The sequence below is a fragment of the Emys orbicularis genome, chromosome 12, assembly GCF_028017835.1.
Source record: "Emys orbicularis isolate rEmyOrb1 chromosome 12, rEmyOrb1.hap1, whole genome shotgun sequence".
NCBI classification, from domain to species: domain Eukaryota; kingdom Metazoa; phylum Chordata; order Testudines; family Emydidae; genus Emys; species Emys orbicularis.
Window position 1 is genome coordinate 3,730,062 of NC_088694.1, and position 12,958 is coordinate 3,743,019.

The 12,958-nt window shown below is 44.7% G+C and overlaps 1 protein-coding gene across 1 annotated transcript in view; it reads right to left on the reverse strand.

The window, feature by feature from the left end:
• The window catches only part of GMEB2 (glucocorticoid modulatory element binding protein 2), a 37,289-nt gene that overhangs the window by 16,589 nt on the left and 7,742 nt on the right, over positions 1-12,958 (reverse strand). The gene's annotated exons all lie outside the window — the stretch shown is intronic.

A 12,958-nucleotide genomic window follows, 5' to 3' on the forward strand; every position in this document is an offset into this window, starting at 1 on the left:
AAGCATGTTTTAAACTTGGTTGTCTGGGTTATAACTAGTTCTGCCAGCTGATGAATGAGAGCAAATTATGTCCAATTATTGTGTCTAAGGTGTTTTATCCCGGGGGAGAGCGAGGCTAGAAGGACTCTAAACCTGGATTGAATGCAGTTTGATCCTGTCCATGGTGACAGATGAAAGGCCTTGAATCCATATACCCAGTGAGCATAGAGGCCCCAAACCATGAATTTCTGCAAAATTTGTTTTAAATTAAGCTTTTAGACCTTATGGTTTCAAGGATAATTCTGCAAACGTGAACCAAATGCAAACCAAGGCAGTGTTGCTTCCTGAGTCTGGACCCAGACCGCTCCAGTGCCTCTGCTGCTGCTTAGTAACTTTGGCCAAACTTCAGAGAGAAATAAATAAAACTCTGGCCAGTTTCACTGCTTGTTTTCAGAAACTAGCTGTGCAACTGTCAAGGGCCATGTCAGTGTCACTGCTGCTGCTGCTGGGGAATGGTTTATGCAGCAGCAGAGACAGGAACTATACTTACTCACAGGGTAGGAGGATCCAGGAAATGGAGACCTGAGGAAGGAGTAGTGAAACCTACCCTGCTTGCAACAACCAAAAGGCTCTGGAGAAGCAAAAAAACAGGAATCTCTTCTCTGATCCAACAGTAAGAGGGAGGCATATCTTTCATTTTATCTACTAACCAGAGACTGATACGTAAGATGGCACCTCCAAGCAGGAACTGGGGTTAGCACCCTGGTAGAAATCCCACCCAGCTGCTGGAGGAGGAGGCAGGAGATGCTGGGCTTCTAACTGAAGTGTTCTACCTGGATCTCACAAGTGGGGCCACCCCTCCTCTTGCCATCTCCTGGCACACAAATGAGTTAAACCATGGTCGGCCTGATTGTTAAACATGGTGAAGATAGGACTGGAAGGAGAATGAAGTGTGTGTGTGCATGCTGGAAAGGGAATACTCATACGTTTTGCTTTAAGAAAAAAGGGCTAAAACAAACCTGACAGTTATGGTTTCAGAACACGGTATGCACATGGGCGATGTGCAGAAGTTATCTTACAATACACATTGGTATTTGGGGACAAATCTAAAGACCTACAGAGTAGCTCATGTCATTGCTGTCCCTCCCCACTCCTCCCAGTCACTTAGAGCAGAAATCAAAGTAGGAGCTGCTAGCTTCATCTCTCTCTGTGCCTGGAATACCTGCACTTGCGGTGATGATGGAAGTCAGAGCCCCTTCTAGGTTTCAGTTGGCTCATGCATCACTGGAGAATTGCAGGGACATGTTCAATTCTCTCTGCTGGCTACTTAGGCCTTGTCTAACTACGGAGTTTTGTTGACAAAAAGCAGCTTTTGTTGACAAACCAGTGAATGTGTACACAATGCAATGCGACTTTTGTTGGCAAAAATGCCGTTTCGTCAGCAAAATAAAACCACCCAGACGAGACACAGAAGGCTTTCTGGGCAAAATTTTTGTCGACAAAGTGCCAGTGTAGACACCACGCTGGATTTTATCACTCTAATTGGCCTCCAGGAGGTGTCCCACAATGCCCAATTGGACCGCTCTGGTCACCAGTTTGACTTCCACTGCCCTGCAGCCAGGTAAACAACCATGTGCCCCTCCCCCTTAGAAGCCCTGGGAATTATTGAAATTCCATTTCCTGTTGGTTCGCCATGGAGAGGTCTCATCACATGTTCCCAGGTGACCATGGCGGGTTATCGCAGCAAATGCTCTCCCACTTGGGCCACTGCAGAGCAGCTAGATCTGATCAGTATCTGGGGAGAGGAAGCTGGGCAGTCCCAGCTGCGCCTGACGTATGAATTTGATACTTACAGGCAGATCTGTCAAGGCTTGTGCGAAAAGGGCTACGAGCGACACGCTGCAGTGCAAAGTGAAGATAAAGGAGCTGAGGCTGGCAAGGGAGGCAAATCGTTGCTTCGATGCTGCACCTAAGACCTGCCAGTTCTAGAAGGAGCTGGATGCTATCCTCGGTGGCAACCCCACCTCCACCACCAAGAGCCCCGTGGATACTTTGGAGGGAACGGAGGCGGTGGAAAGAGGACGAAGTCATTGATGGAGTTAGATGATGATGTGAGGCTCCAGGGGGGTAGGCAACCAGGAACTGTTCAGCACTCCGGAGTTGTCTAGCCAGACTCAGCAGTTGCTCGCCGGTGAGCAAGAAGCAGGAGAGGAGACGCCTGGTAAGTGGCTGTGGTTTGTGTCGTGCAGAAATGGGTTCAGGGCATAGAAATGTGGGAGGCTGGCTGTGTTTCTGTGTGCTGGACATTTCCCTGTGCAGCTAATCATTACGGCGGAACAGGGAGTTGATGCACACTGAGATCTCACAGGAATCCCCCAGAGAGATCTCTAGGAAAGGTTCCTGGAGGTACTTGGCAATCCTCTGCTGAAAGTTCCTTGGCAGAGCAGCTTTGTTCCTTCCCCTCATTGTAGGAAACTTTCCTGCGCCATTTGGCAATCACTTATTGGGACCAAAGTGGCACACAGGCAAGCAGCATAGGGACCAGGATGGAAGCCACAAGCATGTAGTAGATGTACCCTTGCTTCCCTGCTTACCCTCAGCAGTGACCTATCTGCTACAATGACCCTCACCTGTGGAAAAGTGTGGGAGAATTTTAGAATTTTTTTCTTGTTGGCTGCACCGGAACCCTTGCGGAGCACCCTTTTCCTCATGTAGAGCACCCCCCCAGCCAACACTCACTATGCTTTGGGTGTTTGCCAAGATATGTGCTTGCCAAGGGTCAGGGAGAAAGTGATTGTAATGTTACCAGAGGTGTATTTTACTGAAATGTGTCAATGCTGTGCATGAACTTAACCATCATGCTTCTGTGCATTGTTCCTTGTGCTTCGGCAGATGTGGCCTTCAGGAACACTCCACACATACTGGCCAAGCGTCTCCGCCAGATAAGAAAGCGCCCAAGACGGAGCAAAGAAGACATGTTCCGGGAGGTACTGCACTTCTCCAATGCAGAGAAAAGGGAACGCAAGGAGTGGAAGGAAGTGGAAAGGGAGGACAGAAAAGAAAATCAGGAGTTTGTAAAGGACGCTACTGAGCAGATGATTAAAGTCATGGAAGAGCAAACACAGATGCTGAAGTCCTTAATAATCCTGCATACTGAGCAGATGCATGCCCGCCCTCCCCTGCAGTACATTCAGAACTCTTTCACATGTCCCCTCTCCCCCCAAACTCTGCCCACATAGTCCTTCCTGGGAGTTCTCGGTTTCCCCTCAGACAACTTTCAAAATGATAGCTGGACATACACACAGCTTTGAAAGTCTGCCCTTCCCTGGTACCTCCTTTCCCACCAAGTGCCTGTGTGTGTGTGTGTGTGTGTGTGTGTGCGGTTTCTTGTTTAATAAAAGCAAAGTTTTTGAACAGTAACTCATCTTTATTTGTTTCCTACGAATTGAGATAGCAGGCACTACTAATACATACACAGGCAGTGTAATCATTTGCTTACTGGAATTTAAGGCCCCAAATGTCATCATTGCTTCTTAGGAAAACTACATGTAATGTAACATTGCAGCACCAATCACTGAGATATAATTACTGGTTCTCATTTTGAAAGTGTTGTCTCAAAGCCTCCCTGATTCGAATTGCCCCCCTCTGGGCCCCTCTGATAGCCCTGGTATCCGGCTGCTCAAAATCAACAGCCAAGCGGTCTGCCTCAACACTCCACCCCGAGCAAACCTTTCACCCTTAGCTTCACAAAGATTATGCAACATATAACATGCGGCTATGACCATGGGAATATTATCCTGATTGAGGTCTAACCTGCCACAAAGGCAGTGCCAGCGCGCCTTTAATCTGCCAAAGGCACATTCCACTGTCATCTGGCACCTATTCGGCCTGTTGCTGAGCTGCTCCTTGCTGCCGTCCAGATTTCCCGTGTAAGGTTTCATGAGCCACGGCCGTAAGGGGTAGGCCGGGTCTCCCAGGATCACTCTGGGCATTTCAACATCCCCCACAGTAATCTTCTGGTCTGGAAAGAAAGTCCCCGCTTGTAGCTTTCTATACAGGCCGGTGTTCCTGAAGATGTGTGCGACATGCACCTTTCCGGACCACCCTGCGTTGATGTCAGTGAAACGCCCACGGTGATCCACAAGCGCCTGCAACACCATGGAGAAATACCCCTTCCTATTGATGTACTCCATCGCAAAATGGTCTGGTGCCAAAATTGGAATATGCGTGCCATCTATTGCCCCTCCAGTTAGGGAAACCCATTTCCGCAAAGCCATCCACTATTTCACGCACATTTCCCAGAGTCACGGTCCTTTGTAGCAGGATGTGATTAATTGCCTTGCACACTTGCATTAACGCAGCCCCAACGGTCGACTTCCCGACTCCAAATTGATTCACGACCGACCGGTGGCAGTCTGGAGTCGCCAGCTTCCACACAGCGATTGCCATGCACTTCTCTACCGATAGGGCAGGTCTCAATCTGGTGTCCTTGCACCATAGTGCTGGGGCGAGCTCCGCACATAGTTCAAGGAAGTTGGCTTTCTGCATTTGAAAGTTCTGTAGCCACTGCTTGTCATCCCAGACGTGCATGACGATACGATCCCATCATTCAGTGCTTGTTTCCCAAGCCCAAAATACGATGGTCCACCCTCTGCAGCTGTTCCGTGAAAGCCAAAAGCAATCTAAAGTTGCTCCTATCCATGTCATACAGCACGTCAGGCAACTGGGAGTATTCTTCAGTTAGGAACTTTGCGATGGCAGTGCAGTTAACCACGCTGTCCTCATGATAGTTATCAGAGCATAGGAGAGCAGTGCAGGATACATCCTTTCTCACAAAGATGCCGGGGTGCACAGCAAAGCAGGGCCATTGAAAAATGCCGCGAAAGAAAGCCGGAAGCCTATGGAATGCTGGGACAGAAAGCAATGAATCATGGGACATTGAGCCAGGTCCCAAGTTGGGCCACGATCCGCTCCGCCTTCCCACAATACCTAGCAGCAGAAGGTGTCGAGCTGGACCGTGGGATAGGTACCCACAGTGCATTGCTCATACTGTCGATGATAGTCCCCAACTGTGGATGCGCTCTCCCGACAAAGGGAGCGAGTGTGAACATGACATACAGATTTTTATTATAGCGATTTTTGAGTGACGACATCACTTTTGTTGACAAAATTCTGTAGTGTAGACCAGGCCTAACTTCTCCCTGGTTTCTTTTTTGCAGCTGAAAATGTTTTAATAAAGATCTGTGAACAAACCAACCAACCCATGAATATAGATGTACATTTTATAGCATCTCTGTGTACCCCATAGCTCAGGCTGCCTGGCGTCCTGCAAGTTACTTACATATAGTATAAGCCACTGCAGCCATAGGCAGACGGCTAATTAAGGACACTATATCAAAGTGTTCCTCTACTTCCTGCCTTGTACTAGTGGCTCTCCCCATCTTTCAGTGCTTGCTAACGGAAGGAGAGACAGACAACTGGCTCTGCATGGCTTCCCTATCCTCCCAGTTAGTTCCTGGCTTGCATCAGCTTAATCTGCAGAGTACATGCAAAATAGACTATTTAAAGAGAAGAAATTTTAAAAATATACACAAATGTGAAATATATTTAGGCTACTTTGGACTGTAAATATTTCTTCTTTACACTCAGGGGATGCCATTATGCCATTGCAATCTTAGCTAGCACAGAACACTGATGCTATATGTGTTAATCTTTCACAGAAAATTCCCATGCAAGGAAGCAAGGGCATGCAGACCACTTGATCGATAACATGAGACACATGTGAGCTCTGGCTATCAGTCTGCGTGGCCACCTCTACTGGATTTTAAAGACGTGCATTTGGATTTTCTGGCAAAGAGGCCCAGTCTAATTACCGCAGCACATTCTCTCCACCTCTCTCTAAAGTCCTGGGGGTGGGGAAGGGAGGAAGGGGAAATGATAGTTAACAAATTTCCTGACACCTCAGCAGTTTCACTCTGTATAAACTGGGTGTGCTAAGCAGGAGTTTATGGAGGCTGTAAATCTAAAGTCTGGCCTGCTCTGATAAAGAGGGGGAGGAGGGGGGGATTGAAGTGACTGACTGACTCAGTGATTCATTGGCTGATTACATAAGGCAGCGCTAGGCTACACAGGAAAGTCAAGTTCAGGAGCTACCGGTTTTTCCCTTCTGACTTCTCAGCAGATGACTGTAGGGTAGAACTACAGTGTCAAGAAACTGCTCTCCCTTCCAGCCACAGGACTAGTAATTTGTTCACACAGATCGGGGTAGCTATAATGTGGAGATAGGGGATCTTGTGTGGGAGGCATCTCAGAATCATGAGGTAGGTGAAAACTCTCCTAGGCTCTTCCAGAGTTCCTGCTTTGGACAACAGCATGGGAGAGGAGGAAACAGGATATTCTGATACGCGGGTCTCTCAATCTCTCCTGTTGAAGCTGTTCCACTGTGTATAAATAATTAAATAGTCAATGGAGTAGGGAACTACACAAAAATGAGGACCCTAGTAGGCAGAAATTAAAAAGAGCAGTCACAAGGGTATATAATAATGCCACTATATAAATACATGGTTCCCGAATACTGTGTCCAGTTCTGGTCTCCCCATTTCAGAAAGGATACAATGGAAATGGAAAAGGTTCAGAGAAGGGCAACAAAGATGATCCAGGATAAGGAACGACTTCCATACAAAGAGAGGCTAAAAAGCTTAAGGCTGTGCAGCTTAGAAAAGAGACGACTAAGGGCGGATATGTAGAGGTCTAGAAAACCATGAATGGTGTGGAATAGAGAAGTGTTATTTACCCTTTCCCACAATACAAAAACCAGTTGTCACCTGATGAAATTAATAGAGAGTATGTTTAATACAGAAAAGAGGAAATACTTTTTCACACAATGCACAACTAGCCTGTGGAACTCACTGACATGGGATGTTGTGATGGCCAAATGTGTAACAGGGTTCAAAAAAGAACTGGATAAGCTCATGGAGGATGGGTCCATCAATGGCTATTAGCCAAAATGGTCAGGGAGGCAACCTGGTGCTCAGAGTGACCCTAAGCAGGAGTGGAAGACGGGGATGAATTGCTCCATAACTGCCCTGTTCTGTACTCTCCCTCTGAAGCTCTGCTACGGGCTACTGTTGGAGACAAGATACGGGATAAGAGGGACCATCGTCTGACCCAGTATGGCAGCTCTTATGACATGAACCTGGTCATGTCATGAACTTGATATGAACTCACTCCCAGGTGAGTGCCCTAATCACCAGGCAATAGAGTCACTCTCAATCTCTCTCTGGCCCTATGACTATTTAATTATTTATACTCGGTGGAATAGCTTCAACGGGAGAGAGCCCCACATCAGCATATTCTATAGCTCAGTGGTTAGGCCACTCTCCTGCTGAGGGAGACCCAGGTTCAAATCTCTTGTTCACATCAGGTAAAGAGGGGAATGGAACCTGGGTCTCCCACATTTGTAGGAGAGTGGCCTGACCACTTATAAAGGAGGCATACACACACCCCACCAAAACAAATTCCCCCCCCCTCTCAATCCCTGACAACCTACAGCAACAATTTACTGACCCAAATAATTTTGACGATGACCTGCTGCAGAACATGCCTATTCTGTCTGTGTCGGACTGTCACATTCATGTTCAGCATGAAGGATCGTTTTAAGTCAAGTCATGCTCCAAGCCTCATTCACATATACATTTTACTTCCAAGGTAGTGCTGTGCTTTTCTGAAGTCTTGCTAGGCATATGGCAGGCCTGCAAACCTGCGGAGTCATAACTGCAGATGCTGAGCTGACACATACAGGGAAGACTGTTCGAGGAGTGAGAGTCTAACACCAGGGAAGAAAGGAAGAATTGTAATTCAATAATTCACCAGTTTGCCACAGGATTCCTTCCCTGAAATTTGTTAAATTCATCTAGGGGAACAGCCAAAGTGCCATTTCAGTTGAACCTGCCTTCTGGTGGTTGCAAGAGAGACAGATCTATCTCTTACATACAGAACACCAATACACCATGGGCCTGATTCAGATCTCTCTCACACGGGTGTAAATTAGGAACAAAAACCAGTATATGTGAGAGAAGAGTCAGGTTCTATGCCTTCTATTACTTTTAGCAATGACTTTTGGCAGGAAAAACTAATCCAGCTGCATCTTAAATCCCAACCTCTAATAACCTTCAACAGTCTTTGAGACAATAACTCATGACACTGTTGAGGCTCCTATAAAATGATATCTTTCCTGCAGAGGTTTAACTGGGAGAAAAAAGGCACTTAAAATGGAATATACCAATTTTCCTTCTCTGCTTTGCCACATTCCTTTCTCTCCCCTGCCTCTGTTCCCCTGTGCAGATGCAGGACAGTTGTGCGCCTCAGCAGACAGAGGTGGGTGGGATGGGAGAGTACCCAAATAAGTTTCTCCAGCTACAACAGTGTGTCCCACCACCAAACAAGTACAGTAATTGCATTAGCTGGTTGCCATGACAAAGCTGTGGGAGGCAGCTGCTGCTCACATTTCATCAGACAGGATCACTCAAGTTTCTCCCCAGAAGGAGCCATAAACCAGAGGAGGAAAAAGAAGAAATTAAGTGCTCATGAAGTGACTGGCTCATTTCTTCTTTCTCAATTGCTTTTACTTAGCAGTGGAACCTTAGACCATTTCTAACCACACACCAAGTGCACTGCAATATTAGCTTCTGTACTAACACTGAGCCTCCCTATCCCACACAACAAATGGGGCAAGCTGTGAATTGCCAGGCGTTGCCATTTTTTGTTTTCCTCTGCACTTCCCACTTGTTTTATTAAAAAGTTGTTCAACTAATACGTTCTTGTGCTTTAATTGCAAGTTTGGTTTTTATAGTAAAAATAAACCCACAATAGCATTAGAAAAAATGCATTATCCAGAACACTATCTTGATAGGGTCATTAATCTGGACTCCGTTGTTTTAAATGTCACATGGGATAAAAGCCAAATTCAAAGTCTATTTCGCAGGATAGGCTGGGACCCACACAAGGCAGGAGGATCCAAATTCAGGTTCCTTAGTTATTTTCTTATGCCAGCAAGCATTGGAAAATGAGACTGAAAGGGTAGGAACCAAACTGAGTATGGAATCTTGAGAGAAGACGGGAGTCCCTGCAGTGGCAGCCCAGAGAATCTAAAATGAGTCTCATCTACTACCGATGCTGCAGACCTGCTGAGAGAGATGCATTCTGTCTGACAGTAGTAATCTTCTATGAGTTTCACTACGCAGACCCGAAAATGTGTCTCCTTCTGAGGTCATGTCAATATGCTAAGGTTCCAGGGTGGGAAGGAAGGAGTGAGAGAGAGGGACAGACATTATGCAGGTTTTGGATGTCTCATAAAAGAACAAAATCTCCTAATCACACCCACCTTGACACCCAGAGAAAAAAATGGCTTTTATGACTATGACTGAATAAAAATAGATCTCTTCCCCCCATTCTATGGACTTACCCCACTCCTGATTACTAAAGACACAAATGGACAGATGAAAAATTAATAAATAAAATAAAGGTGCTTTCAAAACTGCTGGGGGGGGGGGGGGGGGGAAGACAAACACTCACACCCAAGCATTTCCTTGGCCAGAGCACCAAAAGCATATTACACTGCTTCAACTGGATCTACAGGATCACCTGGCAACACACACATTAAAAACAAAAACTATTTAGCACCCATCTTACACAGCAGCTTCCCAGTTTCACGTCTGACTGCTTCCCTGATGGGCAGCCTATGGAGGTTAATGCAAGCACAAACAGCATGGAACTTTACAAAAGGGAAAGGGGAAAGAACTGGCCCATTCCTTCCCATCACCATCTATTAAGTTGGGAGAAAACAGCTCTGCCAATAGCAAACATATAAGCATCTAAGAGATGTCAGATGAGAGAAGCCAATTTCCTCACAATTGGCACATTAATTGCATTTAACATCACACTCCCCTTTCCCCAGAATTCCCATCCTCACTTTCTTGGGGATGAAGGAAAATAACACATCATCTCTATTGGGCAGGTTGAATTGGAAGCCAATGGAATGGCCCATTTCTTACTGGCATGGCCTATTTCATAACAGCCTGTTAACAAAGATCTTTAAGGCTGGTTCCAGCAGAATGATAGGAATGGTATTACCCTTACTGACCCTTCTGGAACATGGACATTGTAACCTGATGCACTTCCCCAGAGCAGTAAGAAGAACGTGATACAGTTGGAGTGGAATGTATTTGTGGAAACTGGACAAGCATGTTTCCTATGAAGGACAGTAAATGGCAGCAGACTTCCCAATCTATTTCAAACAAGAGATCGTTTTGGTCAAAGAAATCTGTTTGGAGCCAGTTGTAAATATGAACATGGATTTCCTGCCTACTGAAAATCCAGAAACTCTGGAAGCACCAACATGTATACATGCTCTGGGTATAAGCCAGGGATGTGCCAAGGAAAATTCAACCAAATAACACAAACAGCCCTTCACTACTTAGGACTTCTGTGTACAAACAGGCCATTTTCATTTTGTGAACACAAAGAGTTAGCCAATCTAGGACAATCTAGGAAAGTCTAGGAAAATAAGGAACCAACACAAACCAGGTAGTACTGTATCTAGAGTATCAACTTAAAAACTGATTTGAAACATGAGAGAAACAATATTTTACAACCATTCCAAGTTCACTGTTATGTAGGATTTTGAGAAGCACAACTCTGTTCTATATCTCGGAAGTGTTTTCAGTGACATCTGTCATCTTTATTGCTAACGACCTATTAGTAATTCCCCTGGCACTGCTGAAAATTACAGAAAGAAGGTTCCTGCAGAATGCTGCTAAAATCCTGGACCCAAAAATACACATTGCAAACAAAAGATTTTGCTATATCACAACATGAAAACAGTTCTGGATCAATTTCCTGACATGGAGCACACAGTTTAGTGAATAAAACACTGATTTAGTCACCTGTTTTCACTCCCAACTGATTCATGTCCACCTTAACATGCACATCTCTGAAAAGTGACCATTTAAAAATGGTACTTTCTAATTTAAAAGACATTTTCCTTATGTGTACAAAATCCTATCTGCTTAGTATCCAAAAACAGTTTGTACTGCTTTTCTACTCTAAGATAGAATGAGCTGTGGATTCTATTCTACTTTGAGTATTAAACAGAATTACCAGTAAGTTCCAATCATTACAGCTTTAGAGTCCCACTGAAGATAGCAGGCTAACGGAGATGTCACTGAGTGCATAATTTGAAGACAGAGGAGTTGCACAGATGCTACTGAGGTCCTATTGGTCACAATGATGCATGAGACAGAAAGAGCCCAGTTACTCTCTCCAGGATGAGTTTGTAGGGATGAAAATTAGAAGCAGCATCTTTTTACTTATGAACTACATATTTGAAGTGGAGTCTTTGAGAAACAGTACATATGGACTCTCATGGTATCCTTTTTCCAAAGTCATTTTGTAGAAGAGTTTTGTATTTTAAGATCCTCAATAATGTTAGAAGGCTTCAGCTCACACCAGAGGGGATGGTGGTTCCTACTACTAAAATACACCCAAACCAGCAGGACACTGTGTGATCTGTGTTTGAGGAGTTTAGGAATAAGCTGGCATGGGGACTGTATTGCCAATTACCTCAAGGATAAATGAAGTCAATGGGAATTTGGAATGTGCAAGGAATGCAGCATCAGACTCTCAGAAGCTAACCCAGTTATCTCAGCGTGGTCTACCTATACTGTAGCTGAAGCATTGATACATAAAGGACTTCAGCATCTAATAGACTCTTCACTTCATTAGAAATATAATCTTGCCTCTATGTCCAGCACTACAGTGAATTATGGCCTTAACATAATAAAAATCTATGCAAATCAAGCTGGCCTGCACACCCTGCTGATGCAAATTTTGAATAAGAGTTAAGTATTCCAGTGGTAGGTTTTGTTAGTGCATTATGCTTAGAGGGACAACGCTACTAATCCAAGGTAGTTGGTACAGCGTGTTATTTCAATCAATTTCCAGTTTTCTTAAAATTACATTAGCATAGGATCATCTGGAGCTACCTATTGTTATTTAATTTTTGTTTCAACCATTTTGTTGACTTGAAATGATTATTTAATTGCATTTAACAGACATTTGCTGACCTGAAAAAAGAAAAAGAGGAGGAAAAACAGAGTAAAAAAGATGTAAAACTCAGTACATATGTGGATGCCTAAACATGTGTTTAAAAAAAAAGAAAAGAATCCTGCACTAGCAAGGAGACTGGCTCTGTCTAGGTATTTATATGACCTTGAGCCCCTGCTGAACACTATCAAATTTATCCTCAGTATCTGTGAGGGGTAGGGAAGTGCCATTATTCCCATTTCACAGATGATGAACTAAGGTACAGAAAGACTAAGTGGCTTATCCATGGTCACACAGGCAGTCTGGACACAGCTAAGAATTTAGCCCAAATCTCCCTTGTCCCATTCAAGTGCCTTAACCATAAAACCTCCCTGCCTCCTCTCTAGGGATAACCTAGCATGTCTTTTCCGTCTCTAAAATATATGGTTCTCAAACTAATGATACTGCAGTAGAAGAAGAGTAAAAGACTCAGCAAACGGTTAATGTCTCCACAGTACAGCAGATTGAACTAGTGGTCAATTAACTGCTGCTCAAGAGAAGGCCCTCTCTCCCTACCTTATTACTTTGTATGTCATAGCAAGTAAGCATAAGGGTGATTCAAGGAGAAAACCACTGGAGTCTGCACTGTTCCTAATATGAGAAGAGACACCGAGACACCTATTTGATGTCAGCAAAATGCTGGGAGGTGAGAGTGTGGGATTGCAAAAGGATTTCCTCACATGATTTCATGGAGAGGAGAGTGCTGTACCCTGTATTCTTTCCCCACTCACCCAAGGAAAACAGCAACATTTACTTTAACTTTTTTGGCTTTAATTTAAAGCCATTTGTCCATCTTGAATGTTTGGGAGGAGATATCCCCCTTTTGCTTCAGGGCCTG